Raw genomic sequence first — 26,397 nt, forward strand, 5'->3', positions numbered from 1 at the left:
ACATGTCTCTGGGATGTTGATAAAGGGCTATTCAAAGTCTATGTGACACATGTGTAGATGTGTTCATTGATGTATGTCCTGGGTGGCTGCCTTGCAAACAGTCTAGCATGTTTGGGAACCATGATCCACACATGAACATACCACAGTTGATAGGGCTGTGTGTATGTCAGCTTCCAATAGCTCTGTTTATGACTGCAACCATGATGGACTCCATGACCTTGCAGATCAGGCTTCATAGGCGTACTGGACTTGACTTCCCATGGTGTGTTGTGCACCAACACTTGTGGGGAGTGCCATATGTAGCTGTGACACATTCAATGGTTCAACATCCTGTGTAGGGGGTGATGCTCAGCTGACTGTTCAGGTGCAGGATCTGTTTGTTCTGTAGTTTGTGCATGACACATATTGGGAATCAATGTATTCCACTTGCTGCCATGCTTTTGGCAGTGGGGGCAGCTGCTCATCCATTCTACATGTGATATCTCCTGGTATGATGATATGGACTATTGTCAGCGGGAGGTGGGTATGTACATATGGGCCTGTCTGTCATGATGTCAGCATTGTCATGCAGGTACAGTTGGCCCTGACTCAGGACATATATGGGTGTACATTGCTATTTATGACATAGCTGAAGGAGGTGTCATGATTCAGTTTGGACTCCTTCTCAGCTACTCTTTACAAAACACGAACGAACATGAGCACTAATCCCTGTTATACTCTTTTACACACTTAACACCCTACTGATCCTTTGTGATCAGGCTACAGGGTATATCATGATAATATCCAGACATGTCCAGTGGTCGGATTTGTGTGTACTCTTCAGTCCAGCTGGTGGATATTGTGATACCGACACAATGTCACATCTGCCTCATGTACACAGACAACCCTCTCCTCCTCCTAACAAACTCAGATATATGTGCGAGATGCACCTATATAGACATACAGGGTGCTGAACTCTCTCGACCCATGACTGGCACAGTCTATCAGGTGGTGAAGGTAACCACACACACCACATATCAGTCTCACATATCCTCTAGCAACAGCACTCAAACCACATTATCACACATAGACATACTCGGATGCTGTAAATGTACTCTGCCTAAGCAGCAGAGACCTCCAAAGCAGACACACACACCTGCTACCCCACTACAATACCCACATATCACATAGTTCACAATGTCAGTGTGCCACACAGTCACTGCCCTTTGGGCTAAACAACACACCTAATACACTTGTAATAGGCGACACTTATTGTCAGACATACTGACGTTCCACTCACCAGCCCTAAAAAGGGAATAGTCACTTTGGACTGTCTGTTGGGTGCCAGGATCTGCTGCATAACACAGGCAGTCAGGTCACTCCAACCAAGTACAGGACTGGCACCATCATTGTCCATTGCTGGTGTGTATAACCTCAGACGTTACTCCCTGGACCACATGACATGATACATGGAGGAACACTCTGATCATGTAGCCCAGGCCAGTATGGCCCTGAAGTTGTCTAGCATCTTACACCCACCAATTATGATGTCACAGTATACGGACTTACATATCACATTTAACAGTTGCCTAACAAATTTGTTTAATTCATAGGGGATACAATGTCTGTCAGCCTATGGTGACATGCTCAACATGCCACATAGCTTCACTATGGACAGCTTGCACCTGTCACCCTTGGACTTTGGAATGCTGGCTAAGGCTCTTGCTACCACCATAGTGCCTTTTTTAAGCAGGCCTCAGAAGACAAACCCACCTCCATAGACATTACAGGTTAAATGAAACTAAGGGTAATGGTGCTCAACAACAGATGTGTTAACCTCATATTGCGGCCACTCAGGACTCTCCTCAGTATGGAGGATAGCGATATCTGTGCACTAACAGATGCCTGGTTCAGGCTCGCTTATGCACACCAGCACTGCCAGGTTATCTTTCATACCATGCTGTCTGACAACAAGACTTGGAACAGACAACACAACTAGGGGGAGTATCCATATTCATCACAGATACACACACCTCCGGGTTAGTAGCACTGCACAAAGCATCACAGACCATACATATACAACTACCATTGTGCAATACTGCCTTTCAGTTTGTTGCCTGCTACAGAACACACTCCCAAACTCAGGAACCACACTCGGCTTTCATGGGAACTATGGAGAATATGAAGGTCTCCACAAACACCATTATATTGTGTGACTTCATATACACAAATATTGACTGGAGATACTACTCAAGCCCCGACACCCTCACTCAACAGTCGCTACAATTTGTAGACTCATATGCTATGGCACAACCAGTCAGCACAGCCAAAAGGGGGAATACATATTGGACCTGATCTTCACCAACATGGGGACTCTGTGTTCCACACCAGCGATATACCCCTCATTGGTAAGGTCAGAACATACATGTATCTCACTGGACATACATATACTCTCCACACACCCATCCTGGGTAATCTTGGTGAACTTCTCATGAGCCAACATCTCACTTCACCGAAGTAAGGTGGCATCCTTCAGAGACCCTGAGACAGTTGCAAATATGGCTCACACTGCTGCATCCTTTACATACACATTCTATGGACACCTAGTGGACTGCATGGATTGTGCTATCCCAAATAACAACAGGACTCACTACTCCAATGTCAGGGGGCGTGTCTGGTAGACCCCAGCCATTAATAAGCTGTACAATGTCAGAAGGAAGCTACTACATGATAGAGCGCAATCCCAGACTGGGAAGGCATCTGTGATCTGTACTAGCAGACAGCTAAGATCACTCTTGATCTTTTCTAAGGGCTGCTTCTACCGGACAATTGCAACAGACATGTAGGACTATCACACGTCCTTCTTCAGTTATGGCAGGAACCTGGGTGGACACTCACTGATATGCTGTGAGTTACTGCATACTGACTAAACCTACCCTGAACCCACTGGCATTGCCAACATCCTGGCAAACAGGTTCAGTGCAGATGTCTCCCACCTATCCCCCCTAGGGAGCAACTATCCATCCCAACAGAGTGTAACCCCCCTGACATCACACAGTAACAGGTGAGTGCTGCCCTCCCCAAAGCGTACATCACAGTATCCATGTCACCAGACGGTGTCCCAGCCTGCATCTTACATGAGCATCATGACAGACATAACCCTCACATTACATCACTGTTCAATATCGGAGTTACCACAGGATATGTACCCAAGGAATGGCATACAGCGACAGTGGTCCTGCTCCACAGAGTTGGTGCCACAACGGACCACAGACAATATTGCCCTATAAGCTTAACTAGCCTGTTCTGCAAAGCTATGGAGCGTATTGTTATGGGACTCATACACATAGACATTGGGAACCTACAGACACTGTGTCCTACACATTTCAGCATTGTTGTGGGCAGATCTTGCCTCTTGAACCTGTTTGTATTCTTTAAACAGCTAACAGGTACATTGACATAGGGACGGCTGTCCACACAGCCTACCTGAACCTTGCAAAACCCTTCAACACAATAACCCACAGGGCCATTATGCATAGGCTCACCAGCGTCGATCTGGACACATATCTCACATGATGGATTGATACCTGGATCAGAGATAGCACCCACATGGTCAGAATTGCAGGTGCCATATCTGACTATACACCAGTTACACATGGCATCCCACACGGCTCGGTCCTGGGACCTCTCTTGTTCAGTATATATTTGTCTGACGTACAGGCTACCACAGGAGGAATATGGCTGAACATGTTTGCACTTGACTGCAAACTGGGTGCCATGATCAACTCTCCAGCTGCCACATGCATACTCAAACAGGGTCTCACAGAGATGGATGACTGGTGCCTGAGCCATGGCCAACAGCTAAATGCCATTAGTTGCATAGTCATCCCCTTTGGGAATAACAACATGCCCACACATTACCACATAGGTAGTACTCCATTACATATGGTAGGAGTTGTTAAGGGTTTGGGGACATGACTTGTTTGTACTGTCGCCTTTGACATTCACATTGCCAAAGTGGTTGGACACACATTCTATGTGGGCCACCGTATCCCATATGGTTTCACATCTAGATCGAGTGAGGTCATTGTGCCCTTATACTCATCACATCCATGCTTGGTTACAATGCCACATTTGGGGTGTACCTTACCCGACACCTGCAGCAACTGTACTGGCCACGGAAGTTCCACACCAAGCAGATCTAGGGACTCACACAGATGCCCTGCACAGTTCGGATGCAGTAACTCCAGCTCTACTCAGTCGCTTACCACCTACTCAGATATGATGTGTGCCTGTTGTTTACAGATATACCCAACCCAGAATTACTGGACATGCTCCACCTCAGGATATCCGACTCCCTTGGAGCTACACACTCTAGGGACATATACCTCAGCACAGATGTTAATAGGACATTGTGGAGGGACAGATTTGTATCCCAGAGGCTTCACTCACTCCAGAATGTAATCCCAGTTTCACATAGGCAGGGCCACCCACTGGGATATCTTCTGGGTCCCTGCTAGACAGAGGCACACTAGCCTAAACGTACATGGGCTATCTTGTGTGACCTACTATTCACACACACAATGTAGTAATCTGACAGGGTTGAGAATGCCAAACACACTCTGGCTAGGCTTGTACATGCCCTAGGGCAGATAGCCTAGTATCGACCTCTGAACCTATGCTAATGTTCAAGATGCACAATGTTTATTGCTGATACTGTTTGCAGGTCTTTATCATCTTTGCTTTACCAGTTTCTATGAACAACTTCAGTATCTGTAGAACTTATTTGATTATGACAGGGTTCCACTATATTATAGCTGTGTCTGTTGTCATATAACTGTGTGCACAGGGCGGATTGCTGTATAGTGACAGGTTCCTGGGTTAACACATGCAACTGCCAGATATGCATGGACCACTGCTGTACTCAGACATGGCCTAAGTGTGTGAGCATGCCCAGTTCAGCCATTTGGTGTTTTGTTGCCTGACATTTGTCTCTTTTATTCAAGTATGTGAGCAAGCCCAGTGTGAACTTTCAGTATGTTGCTATCTGAGGTCCACTACATTTGTTGATGTGTGCGAACATGACCGATATTAACATTTATACTGTGTGTGTTGGAATTCAGGTTAGGTTCTCACTGCAGGACTAACCTTTGTGTCATAACTCAACAAGGATTATGTTGTGCCTGCAGGGTTTCCATGAAATACTTTGCATAGACTTATCAATATTCCTTTATACAGGCTGACTACTGCAATACTGTCATGGTTTAGTGGTTCAGTACTTTGGCTATAGTGCACAGTATCCTGGGTTCAAGGCCCATCACTGCTTTATATTTTCATACTGAGCAGACCAGACTGCTTAAGGGCCAGTTAAGCAAATATGAGCATGTTGGCTTTTGTTCAGCTATGCCCTACTAAGACCAGGCTTGTCCGACATCGCTCAATATTCACCAACATTGCTGGACGTTGCCCAATATTACTAAACATTGACCACAGTTGTGCTAGTTGGTGTGTGCAATTTTGTTTACATATACTACATGGTGGTAAATGCTGTTATATTGCTTAACACGTGGCAATCATGCCTTAGGTGGTGCTGCAGGGCTGCCTATGTTGGATGCACATACTACACTCCCTGTACATGTTTGAAAGCAGGTAGTGTCAACTTCGGCATCCCTTTTACTATATGTGCGAGTCGGAGAGAGGTATCATTTCCAGAGTTCCTACTGAGCCAGTGTATGTGCTATGTGTTGCCTCTTTGCCAAGGCCAAAGCATACTGGGCACATCTCCTTCTGCCTACTGGGGCAGGCTCAGGTTGTTCCTCCTCTGAGTCACGCTCTGCCTGTGATGGCCTTGGCAATGGTGGGGTGCTGTTTGGCCCAGGCCTATGCTGGTCCTGCTGCAGCTGTTTTCACAGGATCATATTATGTAGCATAGCACATACCATGACAATTTGGGTACATGTAGTTGGTGAGTACTGCAAAGCTCCACCAGATGTGTCCAGGCACCGGAACCGTGACTTGAGCAACCCAAACACATGCTCTATTACATTACGTGTTTGTGCGTGTGCCTCATTATGGCATTCCTGTTCAGGTGTGTGTGCGTTTCTGATGGGTGTCATCAGCCACGGCTCCAGTGCATAGCCAGCATCCCCCACTAGGTGACCATGAGGGATGTCCCCACTGGCAAATGTCTGGTACAGCTGCGTCAGATGCCAGATATGGGAATCATGGTAGCTTCCAGGGCAGCCTGCACACACATTCAGTATTATGCCCTGGGCATCACACATGACCTGGCAGTTGATGGAGGGGAAGCCCTTGCGGTCTACACCCTACCCCGCTCGCCGGCTGGTGCTTTGATGCATATGTGCGTGCAGTCTATTGCACCCACTACCTCAGGGTATTCCACTATTTGCTGGAAGAGACGCATATTGCTGGCCAATACCTCACGGGAATTGGGGAAATATACATGATCTCCGACATGCTAACATGGCATCCAGGAACTGGTGCAGTACCCTGAATGTTGATGCCTGTGATATCCCCATCATATCACCAGTTGGTCTCTGGAAGGTACCTGTTGCTAATATTCTTAGGCCAACACATACCTTAGTTTCCACTGGGATGGGTTACCCTCTGTTGGCTCTGTGTGTGAGGCGTGGCCTGCACAGCTCAACAAATTGCTGCAGGAGGTCTCTGTCCACTCTATAGTGCTCCACTATCTCCAGCTCATGTAGCCCCTGGTAGGTTACCCTGGGCCTGTATACTCTTCTCCGTCTCCTCACTGTGGGTTGTCCAGCAGCATTTACATTGTCACCACTCTCAGCATGTTGCATATGTCGCCTTATAACAGCAATAGCAGCCCCTAACATTTCTTTGTCTCAGTAAAGCTTTTTCAGTTTTCACTTCTATTAGCTTACTGCAGTGTCTGTTGTGAGAAACATAATGGACTGTTGTTTGCAGAGTTTTAAGTGCTAGGCTGGGCTGGGCTAGTGTACTGCCTGTGTAATTGCCTGACTCTGATTGTTTTCACCTGCTAGCTCTGATAGCTCTGCTCTGCCCTGGTAGCTTCCTACTATTTGTTGTGCTTCCTTTTTCCTTTGTTTCCTCAGGGGGGGAGCGGGGGAGCACCGCACACACAAGCGCAAACACGCGCAGAGCAGCTAACACACGCGCACACATGCTTACATGGACTAAAACTTGCTTATTCGGGTTAAAACGTGCACACACCAGCGCAAATGTGCTTACAACTCTTTAAACAGCCTTATACATGCTTACTCTGGCTTAAACGCACGCACTCACGCTTATACGCGTGCACTCTGTCTTACTTGGTTTACACGCTCGCACATGCACGCATACCCGCTCAGCAAGAAACTTTGGTGTTATCCACAGCATACACCTCCCATTTCTTGCCTTTCCCTAGCCTACCTGTTGACATACCTCTTTCCATGATGTGTAAATGACACCTGACACATGCCACTCTGCTCCAATGAGCTTCTTTCATACATACCCCCCGTGATGTCACCTATCTTCTACTCTGTTACTCCCCTTATCCTACTCCTACACTCCACTGTGCTCATTTGCTATGTAAACTTGCTATTCACTATCCTAACCCTCATTTACATAGGATTGCCTACTAATGCTTAGCTGCATGTCTTAGACTGAGATTCCCCCCTTAGCAACCTCTACTTGGTGGCCATGTTGTCTTCAGCCTGCCATTCCCTTGCATTGTACATTAACAATTTCAATAAAATCCACATTTGTGGGTTTTAATTTTTAGTATTCTGGGTTTTAGAGCGCAGCCCATTTGCGCGGCACTGCGCTATGCTTAAACATCGGAATTCGGAGAAAAAAATAAAATATTTTTATTTTCATATTGCATCAGGAAACATTTCACATGGCTGTATATTTGGCCATTGGCATGCTTCCTGCACTGGATGCAACCTTTATTTGGAGCTGTCACGGCTCCGTTTTGCTATTTGCAGAACGGTACTCAGTTGTCAACTGAGTACATTTCTGCGAATAACACTGCTCTTACTCGGACAGGTTTAGGTTTCCTGAATCACAAATCTACCTCATTTGCATGCCTTTCACCTGCAATTGAGGTAATTTGCATATCCCAGCCCTGTCCGTGTAAGAGCTGTTTTGGGAGCTCTCTTACACACCCCTGCAGGCTGTTCCTGGATCGCTCGTCAGACATGATGGCTGCATGGAGTCTTACTCCACTCTAAGACTCCGTGCAAGCCTTTGTGAATCCAGCCCTGTACAAGTTCAGATATCTTAGTCTTTCATAATAACTTAGATTTTCACATCCATGAATACCCTTGGCATATTTCCACTGTACTCTTTCCAGTTTACTCATGCTTGTCTTCTTATAGGGTTTTCATATTGTTATTCCATACTCAAGTTTGGGTCTAATGTAACTAACAAACAGTGACTTCATTATTTTTAATTTCCTAGACTTTATAAATATTTTTATACAACCTATAGTTCTATAACTATCATTAACCAATTGATTGGTATGATTATAAAAACTCATAGCTGAATTTACCCATATACCCAGGTTCTTAAACGAGCATCAGTTGCAAAACTTCAACTCAAAGCCAGTTTGTTTTACACTGAGAAGGTTCTTTTGTACTCTAGTCAGAGCAGAGACTTAAATTCGACCCATCTAAGTTGAGAACTGCTGGTCAATAGCTTATTGTATTTTTGTTATCAGATTGGTCTGCGGGATTAATTTTATTGAAGTTTTTCATCCTACTGGTATAAAACGATTACACATTTCTTTTATTGTGCTCAGTTATTTAGAGGTTCCTTATGCCTGGCCTTTAACTGCAAGACTTGGATTTTTTCTAAAACCATCTCAACCTAGAAAGTTGATATAAGCCGCGGTGGTGCAGCGCTAGCATTGTTGCCTCACAGCAAGCGGTTCTCCCATTTGATTCTCAGCTGGAGCGCCTTCTGTGTGGCATCTGCATGTCCTCCCCGCAGTCAAGTGGCGTTTGAAAGACATGTGTAAATGGGCATGCCTTTGTTGAAGGTTGGGCATCGGGCTGGCACCTCGGCACTGTAAAAATCTACTGCCAATCAGTAGCGGACCAGAGTTCTGCTGTGGCGACCCCTAACTGGGAAAAGCCAAAAGAAAAACAAACCTAGAAAGTTGCTAGAATTACATTTTTTGCACTTGCTCAAAATGATTCAGTGATATTTAACACTTCTGTGCTGTGTTCATTTATTATGTTGACTTTATCACTGTTTTCCAGCCTGCAGTTGCTAAAGAAACTCCATCAGTTTGTTTCTGTACTGATCTTAGGTTGTTTTAACAGTAGTGTGATATTTTCTAACCTCCTCTGCTATTGCAAGAGTTCTCTGAGCTTGCCAAAGTTCTCCTAAGTCTGATAAAATATTTTTAAGTTTTGCATTTTTTTGTGTTGTGATCATTTCTCTGAGTTAGTTAACTTGTTTAGAAGGATTCCTGATATTGCAGGATTTCTTCCTTTCACCATAAAGAATTTGTTACTACTCCTGAGCTCAAATTCAGTTTGCTTTACATTGACTAGGTTCTTTTGTACTCTGGTGAGAGCAGAGAGCTAAACTTAACCCATCCAAGGTGAGAACTACTGGTCGATAACTTAATGTATTTTATCTGATGGGTCTGCAGGTTTAACTTTATAGAAGTCTTTCATCCTGTCAGTATAAAAAACAATTACATTTTTGTGGGATTGTGCTCATTTATTCAGAGCTTCTTTGTACCTGGCTTTGATACTTGACACTGCAAGACTTGGATTGGTTATAAAAACATCTAAACCTACAAAGCTGATACAGTTTATTCTTTGCACTTGTCCAACTGTTTGATTTTTTTATAATATTTCTGTGTTGCATTATTTTATTTGGTGGCATTTATCACTGATTGTCAGCCTGCTATTGTTAAAGAAACTCCATTTATTTGTTAATGTACTGCTCTTAGGTTATTTTAACAGTAGTGTGATACTTCATAACCCTCTTCTTTTACTGCCAAAGCTGTTCTGATTTTTCCAAAGCTCTCCCGAGTCTCCCAAAATAAGTGTTGCAAAGTTTTTGTGTGTTGTCAACATTTTTCATGGTTAGTGAACTTACTACCAAGGATTCCTGATATTGCAGGAATTATTCCTTCTGTTGTAAAGCATTTGTTACTGCACTTGATTTTAGAGACAGTTTGTTTTACATTAGGAAGGTTCTTTTGCACTCTAGCAGGAGCAGAGAGTTAAATTCAACCCTTCCATGTTGAGAACTTTCTAACCTCCTCTATTACTGCAAAAGCTGTTCTAAGTTTCAAGATTTGTCCTGAGTCTGCCAAAATATTCTAAGTTTTGCAAAGTTTTTGTGTTTTGTGAACATTCCTCAGGGTTAGGGAACTTGTTTCCAAGGATTCCTGATATTTCAGGATTTCCTTCTTCTATTTACAGTTTGTTTTACATTGAGATAGTTATTTTGTACTCTGGTCAGAGCAGGGAGCTAAATTCAACCCAGCCAAGTTGAGAACTGCTGGTCAATAGCTTATTGTATTTTTATCTGATTGGTCTGCCAGTTTAACTTTATAGAAGTCTTGCATCCTGCTGATTTAAAACAATTACATTCTGTGTTATTGTGCTCATTTATTCAGAGTTTCCTTGTGCCTGGCTTCAGCATCTGTGACCGCAAGACTTGGATTGCTTGTAGAAACATCTGAATCTGCAAGGCTGATATAGTGTATTTTTTGCAATTGCTCCCGCTGGTTTAGTTATATATAACATGTCGGCACTGCATTTATTTATTTGGTGGAGTTTGTCACTGTTTTTGAAACTGCTCTTGTTAAAGAAACTCCATCTGTTTAGTGATATACTGCACTTGGTTGTTTTAACAGTAGTGTGATGTTTCATGGTTTCCTCTCTTACTGCAAAGGCTGTTCAGATTTATTCAAAGTTCTCCTGACTTTCACAAAATATCTAAATTTTTGGAAATTTTTGTGTGTTGTCAACATTTCTCATGGTTAGTGAACTTATTACCAAGGATTCCTGATGTGGCAGGAATTCTTACTTCTGTTGTTAAGTGTTTGTTACTGCAGTTGATTTCAGAGCTGGTTTGTTTTAACTTGGGAGGGTTCTTTTGCAGTCTGGCAGGAGCAGAGAGCTAAATTCAACCCATCCAAGGTGGGAACTACTGATCTATAACTTATTTTGGTTTTATCTGATTGGCCTGTGAGTTTAATTTTATTGGAACTGCTGTTTGATAACTTATTGTGTTTTTATCTGATTGGCCTGAGGGTTTAATTTTATAAATATTTTTCATCTTGCTAGTGCAAAATAATTATATTTTCTCAGACTGTGCGCATTTATTCATAGATTTCTCATGCTTGGCTTTGACACATTTGACTGGAAGACTTTGATTTTTTTCTAAAAAAGGCTGGACCTACAAAGCTGATATAATTATATTTTTTGCAGTTGCTCAGAATGATTCAGTGATATTTGACACTTCTGTGCTGCATTCATTTATTAGCTTGAATTTATCACTGTTTTCCAGCCTGTACTTGTTAAAGAAACTCCATCTATTTGTTGCTGTATTGCTCTTAGGTGGTTTTAACAGTAGTCTGATACTACTCAATTTAATAAATGCTTTACTGAAACTATCTTAGCTCTGTCCAACAATCAAACTCCCTCTCCTATCAGAACGAGCATTGCCTCATCCGATACTAAAACCACCTCCTCCCTGCAACTAGAGAGATAATCAAAAAACTGCTTAGAAAACTAAAACCCACCACTTTAGCTACAGACAACTTACCTGCCAATTTCCTTAAAGTAACAGCAGATGGTATAGCCTATCCTATATCAATTTGTATCAATAGATACAGAGCAGAACAACATGTCCCTCCCATTTGGAAAATGTTTTATGTAATATCCCTATGTAAAGGTGGCTCATCAAACAGATCTTTCCAACTACCACCCAATCGCAATATTATCACCACTGTCTAAAATACTGGAAAGGGTGATTCACATGCAAGTTGCTAATTACCTACATACTAACAAACTTTTAACCAGCACTCAACAAAGCTTTCGATCATACTATAGTACATCAACCACTCTAATGTCATTTACCAATACTGTAAACTATCACAGGAGCAACAGTGATTATGTATCCTCTATCTTCCTGGACCTATCAAAAGCCTTTGATATGGTTTCTCATAGTAAACTACAAATGTTCTCTCCTAACTAAAGTTCTGCCAATCTACCCTTGCCTGGTTCCAGGATTACCTTACTGGATGCCAGCAAGCCGTTTCTTGGCAAGAGACTTTATCACCTCTTCTACCAGTGACTATAGGTGTCCCTCAAGGCTCAATCTTAAGCCCACTACTATTTTCAATATTTACAAATAACCAAAACACCTCAACCCCACAAGCCTCCCTCCTTCAATATGCAGATGATTCAACAGTGATATGTACTGCTTCCTCTATCCGAGAACTTCAAAACCTAACACAATAATCCTTTCTAGTAGGTGAGACCTGCCTTACAAACTCTCAATTAATCTTAAATCCCATGAAAAACAAACTTATGATTTTCCAAACCACTAAATCAGCCCCACCCACTAACACTTTCAACATTGTATCACTAAATAACATCATCATCTCCCCATCACCACACACCAAACTTTTAGGAGTCAAAATTGATTGTAGCTTAAAATTTGATCTTCATATTTCCCAAACAGTAAAAAAAGTACACAAAAAACTCAGAACATTGTTTAGGAACAAGCACTACTTTACTAAAAATGCTAAAACTACCATAACCCAATCTCACTTAATCTCCACACTGCTGTACACAGCTCCCATACTCACAAATCTAAAAATGTCTGAGCTAGCAAAACCTGAATCTTGTTATACCAAAATTGCCAGATATGCTACAAACCTACCAGGTAGAGCTTACCATTGTATAGCACTCAAGCAACTCAACTGGAAAGCACTCCCCCATCTACTTCACTATATCCAGTTAACCATGGCCCATAAAATACTCTATCCACCTGAGAAAACACCTGCCCTACAAGTATTTCTTTAACATATGCCACTAACAGAACCCTTCGGTCCACTAACAAATATCACATAAAAATCAGTATAACCAAAAACCAAGCTGGACATTCCCTCTTCTCAAGTTATATAGGTAAAATCTGGAATGCACTACAAGAAAACATAATGCTAAAAAGCCATTTAATCAATAAATGGCTGTGTCCTTGCTTTGCACCAGACTAACATTTCCCTCTGACTATGCTACTACTTTGTTTCACTTACTGACAAATCCATCCCCTCTGTCTATTCTGTTGAGTATGTCTCTCTGCAAACTAACACTCCATAGTACTATAACATTGCAGAGCTGATGTGATATTAAGACTTGACAATTCAATTTATTAGTAAACTGTGTTCAGAATGTGTGTAATTGTCATATTGATCTCTCTAGTTTCTTATACAGAAAGGTTTAATGATGCAATGTCTCTCTACTTGTTGTTAATCTTCTGATTCTGTTGATTAGGTTAAGAATTACTCTGTATTAGCTAAACTGTGATATTCTTTAACTAGTCCTTATGTATAATTGCTTGTCCAAACTGTATCTACATAGTATTTTAACTTCTGTACCCTATATATTCTACTTATATATTGTATTTCTGTATATTTCATTGTGGAGATTTTCTCCCCGGGCCTCCACTGAAAAAGGATGTGTGTCCAGTCAGAGTTTCCCAGTAAACAAGTGTAAAATACATTTTATCTGATTTGCCTGAGGATTTAACTTTTTAGAAGTCTTTCATCCTGCTGGTATAATAGAATTATGTTTGTGTGGGATTGTGCTCATTTATTCAGAACTTCCTTATACCTGGCTTGGACACCTGTGACAACAAGAATTGGAATGCTTCTAAACGAATCAGGACCTGCAACCCTAAAGTTTGAATTTATCAGTGTTTTTCAGCCTGTACTTGTTAAAGAAACTCCATCCATTTGTTAATGTGGTGCTCTTAAATTGTTTTAACAGTAGTCTGATATTTCCTATCCTCCTCTGTTACTGCAAACATTGTTCTGATTTTTCCAATGTTCTCCTGACTCTCCCAAGATATTTCTAAAATTTGCAAAGTTTTTGTGTGTTGTCAACATTTCTCATGGTTAGTGAACTTATTACCAAGGATTCATGATATAGCAGAAATTCTTACTTCTGTTGTAAAGTGTTCATTACTGCAAATGATTTCAGAGACAGTTTGTTTTACATTAGCAGGGTTCGTTTGCACTCTGACAGGAGCACAGACCTAAATTCAACCCATCCAAAGTGGGGACTACTGGTCCATAGCTTATTGTGTTTTTAACTGATTGGCTTGAGAATGTATAGCAACTGCTGGTCGATAGATTATTGTGTTTTTATCTGATTGGGCTGAGGGTTTAACTTTATAAATGTCTATCATCCTGGTAGTATAAAATAATTACATTTTTGTCAGATTGTGCTAATTCATTCAGAGCTTTCTCATGCTTGGCTTTGACACCTTTGACTGGAAGACTTGATTTTTTTCTAAAACCATCTGGACTTACACAGGTGAAAAATTTTTAATTTTTACACTTGTTCAAAATGATTCAGTGATATTTAATGATTGTGTGCTGCGTTCATTTATTAGGTTGAATTTATCACTGTTTTTCTTTCAACTTGCATTTGTTAAAGAAACTGTCCCCCGGATTTACTAATCCTCTGTGTAAGACTTAATAAGTCTTACTCGGAGGCTGCAGTTGAACGGATTGATGTCAGCATGCCATGAATATTCATGAGGGCACGCTGACTCATCCGTAACTCTTACACGGACTAAGTAGGAAAGCAGGGGGCATGTCCGACTGCCGAGCAGTCTAAAAGTCCACACCCCTGCAAGGTTTTAAAAAGCATAGTGTCAACAGACAAGAGCGAGTTTGCTCAAATGTACTTGCACCCAACACCACACTCCCTGACACTGTAAACCCACATCACAGTTATAAAACGTAACAAATAAATTTTATTTTTTTTAAATCCACGATATAGCTGCCCTTATTTGCGCTTGTTTGTGCAGTTAGCAATTGTGACATTGAAGAGCATATAAGAACTACTTATGCAAATTAATCCAAATAATGATAGCGTAATGGTAGAGCGTATGCACAAAGAGGAGGCATTCATGGTTCGATTCCCACCACTCTCCTTCTTATTTATGTTTTAAATCAGTATTTGAAATAATACCAGACATATATAATTAAAATATTATTAAAATCAGTGAAATGGCTAATGTATCATTGAACAAAATATATATTTTAAAGGATCCAGATATATAATAGCCTGCTCTTAAGCAGCGCCTTACCCAGCTAAACAGAGGTGCCCATAGTTTAATAGTGATTTACCCAGCTAAACAGAGTTGCCCATAGTTTAATAGCACTTTACTCAGTGCAATGTGTTTGCGCGGACGTGCGTGCCGCGCCAACCAGGGCACAGTAGGGCACCAGGGAGCAACATAGAGCTAAGTTGCTTAAACTCAGCCACACCCCCTAGCCTGTCTAGACAGTGACAAAATAAATGAATGACAAGGTTTGAACCCAGGACCCTGTGCATCATAATCAAAGTACAGAACCACTAAGCCATAACAACATAGGGGAAGTAGCCACTATTAACATTCATATACTTACGAATGGTAGTTTAACCATTACTAAGCAGGTCTGCAGTCAGCCGAGAATTTTACAAAATGGCCAATCACAAAAAAGTGCGGGAAATGCGGCATATTTAAGCCCCATAGGTGGGAATACTCGCCATTACTGATTGTAGCACACATTTGCCGTCAGAATGGCAGGTGTAGGAGAGGATTCACGCTTCTGAGCGCAACGTTGGGGCATCGAGGAGTCCAAATACATGGTTTGGCTCCTTGTCCACCATCACGAGTCAAGACTCCTGCAGGGCCAGTTCCAAGGGATGGAGTACAAGGCAGAGGCTTGGAATCGGTTAGCTCGTGACCTCACCAGTGCCACAGGCATTCCCTGCACTGATGAGCAGGTCCGTCACCACCATGCAGACCTGAAGAGACGAAAGCAGGACCGCCTGAACCAGTAGATACAGAAGGCCCATGGGATGCAGGATGCCCCACAACTGAGTATGTAGCCATGGAATGCAGTATGTAAGAATTGATAATGGAGTATGTATAATGGATAGGTATGTTTCAGTATCCCTTCATTTACTTTACAGCTGCAGGTGACAGTGTTACGAATCAGCAAGCCTATGCTGATAGGCTGCTAATGTTGCGCCACCAGGCAGGTTAGTGATTATTCTGCATGTATTGTTATATAAAATATGTTTTGAGAGCATGAAAGAATGTGTTGTAGTCCAATAAAACAGCCATAGAATTGCCTAAATAAGTCCTCTGCATGTACTGCCAGATAAAAATGTCAGAGAGGCAGAAAAAGAGTGTAGTAACCCATTAAGAAAGGTAACATATGTCTGGAATAATATCTCTGCAGGCACTTTCATATAACATAAGTGAGTGAGCCTGAAAAAAGATTGTTCTAACCTATTAATAAAGGTATAATATGTCTTGAACATGTCTGCCATAAACACTGTTAAAACAAATAAAGGAGTGAGCCTGTGGAAAAGTGTGCAATGTCATTAATAAAGGTCTAAACACCAGAGTGTGTCTGTGTCACAGAGTCTGAAATGTTGTAGTACCCTTGCATTATACAAACAGTACTGTTTGAAAATGTGCTGGCAACCCAGAGTTATGCAGCCCCATATAAAGTGGGTGAGGGAAGTGCTAGTAGCTGTGAAACATATATACAGTCCACAATAGTCAGTTACTGGCTGGCATGAATAAGTAAACCTGGCACACATGTAGCATGTAATTATTCACCAGAAATGTGAGTGTGTGTTAAGAAATGCAGGGTTCTGTACAAATTGAAGTGAAAATGTCATGTGGCGTACAGCAACAGTGGTCCCTCTCCACAAAGGTGGTGCCTCAACGGACCCTGGAAACTATCGCCCCATAAGCCTGACTAGCTTGGTCTGCAAAGCTATGGAAAGGATCATCATGGACCTCATAAATAAAGATATTGGGGACCTACAGATACTGGATCCTACCCAGTTCGGCTTTGTTAAGGGCAGATCCTGCCTCTTAAACCTGGTCGACTTCTTTGAAACAGTCACCAAGGCCATTGACGAGGGGAAGGTGGTCCACACAGCCTACCTGGACCTCGCAAAAGCCTTCAATACAATACCCCACTTGGGCATTATAGATAAGCTCACCAGCTTAAATATAAACCCCTATGTCACTAGATGGGTTGCAAACTGGCTCAAGGACAGAACCCACATGGTTAGAATTGCTGGAGCCATGTCAGACTCCAAACCAGTTACAAGTGGCATCCCAAAAGGCTCAGTCATGGGACCTCTCTTGTTCAGTATATATTTCTCGGAGGTACAGGCCAACATGGAAGGACTGTGGCTGACCAAGTTCGCAGATGACTGCAAACTGGTCGCCATAATTGACTCTCCAGCCAACACAAGCATCCTCCAAAAGGGCCTCACAGAAACAGACAACTGGTGCCAGAGCCATGGCCTCAAGCTAAATGCCAAAAAGTGTATAGTCATCCCTTTTGGCAAAAAGAAAGTGCCCACAAATTACCACATAGGTGGCAATCCATTAAGTACAGAAGAAGTAATTAGGGTCCCAAGTTGATAGCAATCTCTCATTTGACAACCACATGGCCAAAGTGGTTAGAAAAACATTTTATATAGCCCACCTAATCATGAAGGGATTCACATCTAGATCGGGGGAGGTAATCGTGCCTCTTTACTCATCCCTCATCAGGCCCATAATCGAGTACAATGCCCCTTTTGGGATGTACCTTACCAGACACCTGCAGCAACTGGAAAGACCCCAAAAGTACCTCACCAGGAGGATCAAAGGGCTCAAAAAGATGCCATATGCTGCCCAGTTAAAGAAACTCCAGCTCTACTCAGTGGCATACTGCCTGCTCAGAGGCGATCTGTGCCTGACGTATAAAGCCATGTCCAACCCGAATTAAGGGACATGCTGCACCTCAAAAATCCAAATCCCATTGAGCTATGCTCAGAGACTTGAACCTCAGCACTGAAATAAATAGGACATGCTGGAGGGACAGATTCATAACCCAGAGGCTCCCTTCACTCTGGAATAAAATCCCAGTCCAGGTTAGGCAGTGTCCCTCATTGACTCTCTTCAAGAGGAATCTTGATGAGTGGATGGGAGATCGTAGGTTTACCCCGGGTATCACTTCTGTGTCACTGTTAGATAGAGGCACAGTATACTAACCTCAAAAAAGGGCATCGCAAAATTAATTTAAAATGGGTGGCGAAAACCAAACATACTCTGGCTAGGCTTATAAATGCCCTAGGGCAGATAGCCTAGTATGAACCTATGAACCTATGAACCTATGTGAAAACATCCCAGATATGTAGATAAAGAAATATAAATGCAAACAAGAAATATGTAGCAGTAACACCTGAATCCTGGACAGTTAGTATGTCAGATATGGGTCAGGCATATATTGAACTAGCCAAACCCATGACACAACCTAATGTATGGTGGCAAGTGTAATAATACAGGTAGGGGATATACAACTGCAGTCACTGGGAATGTAGTGTAGACTAAACGGTCATTATAGGATGTTAACTGAGTTTTTTTTCTACACCCTACTGTATGTGCATAAACCATGCAATTCCACACCTCAATGGGCATGTGTAACCTTAAATATTTGTTGGGACATATGTCCTATTGTTTTATAAATATTTGCATTGATGTTGATGCATGTACCCTGTTCAAACACCACGTTCATGGTGGCCTGTTGCTACCAAACATCCCTGCATGCTGTTGGAATATCCACTGTTGTTCAATATATGCATGTGTTATGCTTGCTGTTCAACTGTTGGAACCTTGGTGTGTTGGGATAATGGGAATATTACTGCATGCTGTTACAACTAATCTGGAATGCTGTTGTTTATGTTGTAATTAAACACACCTAATCACAGAACGTATGGGAAGGCTGGTCCCAGCGGACCCACCTGTCCCTCCTCAGTTGGCGAGTGCACCTGGCACCAGCAGCTCCAGTGCCTAGCCCGGGCTCCCCTCCTCCGTTGGTCCTGTACCACCTTCGGGTGGAAGCTCTGCAGGGGATGGGGCTCATCCCCCCCGTGCAAGCGTGGGTGGAGAAGGGCCACCCATCACCGTTCAAAGGGTCCGGGCTGTGGTGCGTAGGGAGATCCAGCGTTCAGTCGCTGATCTCCTACGCCAGCTTGAGGCGAGACTGGCGCATCTCTTGGGTGAGCCTGCCCATCCTACTCAGCCCCCAGCACAGCCACCCTTGGGGCTGTGAAGATGCAGTGGTGACTGCCCATGGGTGGGGATCTCAATTCCACTGTTACCATCTGTGGCCTCATGGGCTCGCAATTTCCAAACATCCTTCCCCGTCAATTGTGTTCACCCACCCCATGTGTCAAACTCCACCCCTGTATGCGTCTTGTTTGTATTGTCTGTTTACCTCCCCAACCTACCTCCCCAAATATACCTACTTCCTCTACCTCACATTCCACTCTCACCTGAAAAAAAAAATTAAAAAAAAGGGTAATCTGTTCCTACAAAAAAATTATGCCCCATACTTAGCTGCCCAATTCGCACACATGTTCACTAGACATGTAAACTGATAATTCTAATTGGCAGTACAACATATTTTGTTGTCCTCACCCCTCTCTCAGGGGTGGAAGGTTTCAAATTTCACACCAAATGTCATACATATGCACAGCTGTTGCTGCTAAGGAAATGGGCAGCTATGGACCTTCCCTACACCCATCCTGCATATCCTGAACTGGTTTCCCTACTGTCTTTCCCTCTTTCTGCCCCCTTTTTCATCACTTTCCTATCTCCCCATTTTCCTTTCTTTAAAAGAAATTAGTGTGGGGGTTAGTGGGAGTAAGCACTTTTAAGCAGTAGTTAGCGGGGGTGCGCGGGTGTGAGCTTGTGTGCGCTTAGCTAAAGATTGATAAGCGTCACGCAAACTGGCTCAAACTCGCTTACAACTGCTTAAAAGTGCCTTAGTCACTCTGTATGACAAGGCCCTTGTGCTGCTCAGCAGCAAAATAAAATACCCTTGTCAGTCTCGAACCCGGGACCTTGGACACACCAGTCTGCATGAAGTACCACTACACCACAGCAGGTATAAAATAACTCAGTGCTGAAAGCAGTATATCATGCATTACCATGGGTGAATGTAAAGGGAAAATAGGAATGGCATAACACAATTCTTGTTCTGTGGGCCTTAACCAGCAGGTGTTGTGGAATTGCATGACATGACTGTGAAAAGAGAATCAGCCATGCTAGTAGGGAATAAGGTTACAGTAGCAGCTTACAAACCCCACACAGTATCACAGCAGGATAAACACTGGCATATTTGCATAGGTCATAGGCAAGACCTCCCAACAGTGACTGATCTACAGTGATGACCCTGATTTGTAAACAAATGTTAGCTGTGCCCCTCTGACTCCCTGTGAAATATACTAACAGTAGGCAGACAAGTGTTGAATCTCATTGAATGACAAATGTCAATAAGTGAGAGTAGACACTGCTTTCACGTCAGAAAATGTGTAGTAATACATATGCTCTGAATCCCCCAAAGTCTGAACTGCAAAATGTCTGAACTATATCACAGGTGTAACCCAGTTATATGTACCTTTCCCTGATGCTGTTCAAATATATACATGAGAGTATCTGAGGCCTATAAGAGTCAGAAACACACAGGCATATCAGCTTGTCTGCTGTTACACACTCTGCAAATAGCTGTAGAATGAATCCCACAAGCATGCCTTTATGTAAAAGTACAACACAGAAATATCAAAGGCTGTAGCCATGTACTGATAGCAACCACCTGTGACAATGCCATTGTTCAGGTGCTGAAAAGACTGCTGTGGTGCACAGTCAAAGAATACTTGGCTGACCTGTCTACCATCTGGATATGTCCACAGGTGGGAGCTACTCAGACAGACTACAAGCCTTCATAGACTTACAGGTACACAGCAACTCTGCATGTTCAGTAAGATAAACATCACACGATAATAAATAATGCACTCTGCAGTTCTGCACCCCTACCCAAAGGTACTATATACCTGTGTAGTCAGACACAATCAAGGGTGTAGGTAGGCATACACAGTACATAAATATGTCCAGTTGTCCTGAGCAGACTGTGCTAATGTCAACACAAACCACAAACTGTTCAGAAGTGAGTAACGTACTAATGACAGTATAACAGTTCACAAACAGTGCATGTGCCTGATATTCATAATTGGTAGTACAACATACTTAGTTGTCCTCACCCCTCTCTCAGGGGTGGAAGGTTTCAAATATCCCACCTAATACATTGCATATGCACAGCTGTTGCTGGTAAAGAAATGGGCAGCTATGGACCTTCTCCACACCCATCATGTACATCCCAAGCCGGTTTCCCTACTGTCTTCCCCTCTTTGTGCACCCTTTATCACCACATTCCTATTTCCCCATTTATTTTTCTGTCAAAGACATGAGTGCGGGGGTTAGCGGGAGTGAGCACTTGTAAACAGTAGTAAGCAGGTTTGCACCAGTGTGCGCATGTGTGAGCTTAGCTTAGCATTGCTGAGATATGATAAGCTACACCAAGCTTAGCTTAGTATTGCTAAAATACAATAAGCTAAGCTAAGCATAGCTTAGCATCGCTAAGCATCGTGCAAACCTGCGCAAACCCACTTACAACTGCTTAAAAGTGCCTTAGTCACTCTGTATGACAAGGCCCTTGTGCTGCTCAGCAGCAAAATAAAATACCCTTGTCAGTCTCGAACCCGGGACCTTGGACACACCAGTCTGCATGAAGTACCAATACACCACAGCAGGTATACAATAACTCAGTGCTGAAAGCAATATATCATGCATTACCATGGGTGAATGTAAAGGGAAAATAGGAATGGCATAACACAATTCTTGTTCTGTGGGCCTTAACCAGCAGGTGTTGTGGAATTGCATGACATGACTGTGAAAAGAGAATAAGCCATGCTAGTAGGGAATAAGGTTACAGTAGCAGCTTACAAACCCCACACAGTATCAGAGCAGGATAAACACTGGCATATTTGCATAGGTGACAGGCCAGACCTCCCAACAGTGACTGATCTACAGTGATGACCCTGATTTGTAAACAAATGTTAGCTGTGCCCCTCTGACTCCCTGTGAAATGTACTAACAGTAGGCAGACAAGTGTTGAATCTCATTGAATAACAAATGTCAATAAGTGAGAGTAGACACCGCTTGCACATCAGAAAATGTGTAGTAATACATATGCTCTGAATCCCCCAAAGTCTGAACTGCAAAATGTCTGAACTATATCACAGGTGTAACCCAGTTATATATACCTTTCCCTGAGGCTGTTCAAATATATATGTGAGAGTATCCGAGGCCTGGAAGAGTCAGAAAAACACAGGCATATCAGCTTGTCTGCTGTTACACACTCTGCAAATAGCTGTAGAATGAATCCCACAAGCATGCCTTTATGTAAAAGTACAACACAGAAATATCAAAGGCTGTAGCCATGTACTGATAGCAACCACCTGTGACAATGCCATTGTTCAGGTGCTGAAAAGACTGCTGTGGTGCACAGTCAAAGAATACTTGGCTGACCTCTGTCTACCATCTGGATATGTCCACAGGTGGGAGCTACTCAGACAGACTACAAGCCTTCATAGACTTACAGGTACACAGCAACTCTGCATGTTCAGTAAGATAAACATCACACGATAATAAATAATGCACTCTGCAGTTCTGCACCCCTACCCAAAGGTACTATATACCTGTGTAGTCAGACACAATCAAGGGTGTAGGTAGGCATACACAGTACATAAATATGTCCAGTTGTCCTGAGCAGACTGTGCTAATGTCAACACAAACCACAAACTGTTCAGAAGTGAGTAACGTACTAATGACAGTATAACAGTTCACAAACAGTGCATGTGCCTGATATTCATAATTGGTAGTACAACATACTTAGTTGTCCTCACCCCTCTCTCAGGGGTGGAAGGTTTCAAATATCCCACCTAATACATTGCATATGCACAGCTGTTGCTGGTAAAGAAATGGGCAGCTATGGACCTTCTCCACACCCATCGTGTACATCCCAAGCCAGTTTCCCTACTGTCTTCCCCTCTTTGTGCACCCTTTATCACCACATTCCTATTTCCCCATTTATTTTTCTGTCAAAGACATGAGCGCGGGGGTTAGCGGGAGTGAGCACTTGTAAACAGTAGTAAGCAGGTTTGCACCAGTGTGCGCATGTGTGAGCTTAGCTTAGCATTGCTGAGATATGATAAGCTACACCAAGCTTAGCTTAGTATTGCTAAAATACAATAAGCTAAGCTAAGCATAGCTTAGCATCGCTAAGCATCGTGCAAACCTGCGCAAACCCACTTACAACTGCTTAAAAGTGCCTTAGTCACTCTGTATGACAAGGCCCTTGTGCTGCTCAGCAGCAAAATAAAATACCCTTGTCAGTCTCGAACCCGGGACCTTGGACACACCAGTCTGCATGAAGTACCAATACACCACAGCAGGTATACAATAACTCCGTGCTGAAAGCAATATATCATGCATTACCATGGGTGAATGTAAAGGGAAAATAGGAATGGCATAACACAATTCTTGTTCTGTGGGCCTTAACCAGCAGGTGTTGTGGAATTGCATGACATGACTGTGAAAAGAGAATAAGCCATGCTAGTAGGGAATAAGGTTACAGTAGCAGCTTACAAACCCCACACAGTATCACAGCAGGATAAACACTGGCATATTTGCATAGGTCACAGGCAAGACCTCCCAACAGTGACTGATCTACAGTGATGACCCTGATTTGTAAACAAATGTTAGCTGTGCCCCTCTGACTCCCTGTGAAATATACTAACAGTAGGCAGACAAGTGTTGAATCTCATTGAATGACAAATGTCAATAAGTGAGAGTAGACACTGCTTTCACGTCAGAAAATGTGTAGTAATACATATGCTCTGAATCCCCCAAAGTCTGAACTGCAAAATGTCTGAACTATATCACAGGTGTAACCCAGTTATATGTACCTTTCCCTGATGCTGTTCAAATATATATGTGAGAGTATCTGAGGCCTGGAAGAGTCAGAAACACACAGGCATATCAGCTTGTCTGCTGTTACACACTCTGCAAATAGCTGTAGAATGAATCCCACAAGCATGCCTTTATGTAAAAGTACAACACAGAAATATCAAAGGCTGTAGCCATGTACTGATAGCAACCACCTGTGACAATGCCATTGTTCAGGTGCTGAAAAGACTGCTGTGGTGCACAGTCAAAGAATACTTGGCTGACCTCTGTCTACCATCTGGATATGTCCACAGGTGGGAGCTACTCAGACAGACTACAAGCCTTCATAGACTTACAGGTACACAGCAACTCTGCATGTTCAGTAAGATAAACATCACACGATAATAAATAATGCACTCTGCAGTTCTGCACCCCTACCCAAAGGTACTATATACCTGTGTAGTCAGACACAATCAAGGGTGTAGGTAGGCATACACAGTACATAAATATGTCCAGTTGTCCTGAGCAGACTGTGCTAATGTCAACACAAACCACAAACTGTTCAGAAGTGAGTAACGTACTAATGACAGTATAACAGTTCACAAACAGTGCATGTGCCTGATATTCATAATTGGTAGTACAACATACTTAGTTGTCCTCACCCCTCTCTCAGGGGTGGAAGGTTTCAAATATCCCACCTAATATATTGCATATGCACAGCTGTTGCTGGTAAAGAAATGGGCAGCTATGGACCTTCTCCACACCCATCGTGTACATCCCAAGCCGGTTTCCCTACTGTCTTCCCCTCTTTGTGCACCCTTTATCACCACATTCCTATTTCCCCATTTATTTTTCTGTCAAAGACATGAGCGCGGGGGTTAGCGGGAGTGAGCACTTGTAAACAGTAGTAAGCAGGTTTGCACCAGTGTGCGCATGTGTGAACTTAGCTTAGCATTGCTGAGATATTGTAAGCTACACCAAGCTTAGCTTAGTATTGCTAAAATACAATAAGCTAAGCTAAGCATAGCTTAGCATCGCTAAGCATCATGCAAACCTGCGCAAACCCACTTACAACTGCTTAAAAGTGCCTTAGTCACTCTGTATGACAAGGCCCTTGTGCTGCTCAGCAGCAAAATAAAATACCCTTGTCAGTCTCGAACCCGGGACCTTGGACACACCAGTCTGCATGAAGTACCAATACACCACAGCAGGTATACAATAACTCAGTGCTGAAAGCAATATATCATGCATTACCATGGGTGAATGTAAAGGGAAAATAGGAATGGCATAACACAATTCTTGTTCTGTGGGCCTTAACCAGCAGGTGTTGTGGAATTGCATGACATGACTGTGAAAAGAGAATAAGCCATGCTAGTAGGGAATAAGGTTACAGTAGCAGCTTACAAACCCCACACAGTATCAGAGCAGGATAAACACTGGCATATTTGCATAGGTGACAGGCCAGACCTCCCAACAGTGACTGATCTACAGTGATGACCCTGATTTGTAAACAAATGTTAGCTGTGCCCTCTGACTCCCTGTGAAATATACTAACAGTAGGCAGACAAGTGTTGAATCTCATTGAATAACAAATGTCAATAAGTGAGAGTAGACACCGCTTGCACGTCAGAAAATGTGTAGTAATACATATGCTCTGAATCCCCCAAAGTCTGAACTGCAAAATGTCTGAACTATATCACAGGTGTAACCCAGTTATATATACCTTTCCCTGAGGCTGTTCAAATATATATGTGAGAGTATCCGAGGCCTGGAAGAGTCAGAAAAACACAGGCATATCAGCTTGTCTGCTGTTACACACTCTGCAAATAGCTGTAGAATGAATCCCACAAGCATGCCTTTATGTAAAAGTACAACACAGAAATATCAAAGGCTGTAGCCATGTCCTGCTAGCAACCACCTGTGACAATGCCATTGTTCAGGTGCTGAAAAGACTGCTGTGGTGCACAGTCAAAGAATACTAGGCTGACCTCTGTCTACCATCTGGATATGTCCACAGGTGGGAGCTACTCAGACAGACTACAAGCCTTCATAGACTTACAGGTACACAGCAACTCTGCATGTTCAGTAAGATAAACATCACACGATAATAAATAATGCACTCTGCAGTTCTGCACCCCTACCAAAAGGTACTATATACCCATGTAGTCAGACACAACCAAGGATGTAGGTAGGCATACACAGTACAGAAATATGTCCAGTTGTCCTGAGCAGACTGTGCTAATGTCAACACAAACCACAAACTGTTCAGAAGTGAGTAACATACTAATGACAGTATAACAGTTCACAAAC

This window comes from Protopterus annectens, chromosome 5.part1 (assembly GCF_019279795.1).
Source record: "Protopterus annectens isolate FY-2018-M chromosome 5.part1, PAN1.0, whole genome shotgun sequence".
NCBI classification, from domain to species: Eukaryota; Metazoa; Chordata; order Ceratodontiformes; family Protopteridae; genus Protopterus; species Protopterus annectens.